The following is a 1,522-nucleotide window of genomic DNA, read 5'->3' as shown; positions in this document are numbered from 1 at the left end:
ATCCTCAAAAAATTGCAATAAAAAAATAACTAATATTAATTAATTAAAAATTAATTTTCTATACTTATTCTAGTTATAACATCGTACTAGAATAGTCTGCACATTAATTATGAAAATGAAACTCAAATACTTGTGAGATTGAAATCTCATTATTTACAAATAATTAAATCAATCATGGTTAGCCAGCTAGTTTTTCGCTTTTTCCCGTCCTAATGCTTATATATGATACACACGAATACATAACACCATAAATCTCAAAAGTAGTGTGAGGAAAAGAGGCATCTCAATTCAATTTTTGTGTTCTGTATATTAGATTTTAGTATATATGTTACTTCTACACTATAGGTTTATAGCTCTTATTACTCATTAGTGCTCATTGTCATCATACTTTATTGTATACCATGATGATGATCAAGTAATAAAGTCAGAAATTCAATCACTACTATGATGCACAGAGACGGACACCGACACGGGACACAATACGATATGAGACACGCTGATACATAAATTTTAAAATTTTATAGGATATGGAGACACGCATACATATAAAATATAAAGTATTTTTTAGATAAACTATAATGATATTTTGATATTTTATTGAATACTAAAATATAAATTAATTTTTTAATTATTTATAATATCTTATTTTAATTATATCAAATATTTAAAATATTTTTGTTTTAATAAATAATAAATATATATTATATCTAAATTTATTTTAAAAATATATGTTAAGAATAAGATTAGACACGCCGACACATATTGGTATTTAGGTGTGTCCAAGCGTGTCGGTGAATAATTTTTTATTTTTTATTAAGACACGGTTTAGACACAGCAGACACGTGTGTCGGACGAATGTCGGTAAATATCGTATCCAAAATGTGTCTGACACGCGGACACGGCAATTCAGTGAACTTTTTCAGTATATTTAGCTGAAAATTGAAAATTGAAAATTGAAATAGTGACAAGGTAAAGTCACTTGCAATGCCTTGCTCTGCTCTGTCGTTGGAAGTTGTTTCCCAGACATCACGCTCACCACATCTAGCACGCTACAATTTTTCTTTTTAATTAAAAAACGTTTAGTTATTATTTTATTTTTTGAACTTCTTATATGTATTGTTTTTTTTCTCTCTTTTATCTAAAGAAACTGCTGAGGATTAATATCAATCTAAAGGCTAGAATTCTAAGTGATTAGGATGTGTCACCAATTCTGCCTCTAATTTGTAGTACTTTCTTTTTTGATTAATTAGTTTGCACTTTCTTTAATGATTTAACTCGATACGAAATTCGTTGTTTTTTTTTTTTCTTGGTGATTCTCTATACTTTCTTTCTATTTTCATCCTTTGTTTTTTTAACTCGTGGATTTGGAAAACGACAAAATGGGCACTAGCGTGACTGTGTGAGTAATGGCTTTTGGTCAAAGAATAAAAGAATCCATAAATTTTGAAGCATGTAAATTTGGTGTATCTTTAGACTTAAGAGAGAGTGAAGAGAGAAAAAAAATTGATAGATAATTAGATAT

The sequence above is a fragment of the Arachis ipaensis genome, chromosome B05, assembly GCF_000816755.2.
Source record: "Arachis ipaensis cultivar K30076 chromosome B05, Araip1.1, whole genome shotgun sequence".
In the NCBI taxonomy this organism is placed as follows: Eukaryota; Viridiplantae; Streptophyta; class Magnoliopsida; order Fabales; family Fabaceae; genus Arachis; species Arachis ipaensis.
Note: the sequence above shows the minus strand (reverse complement) of the source record.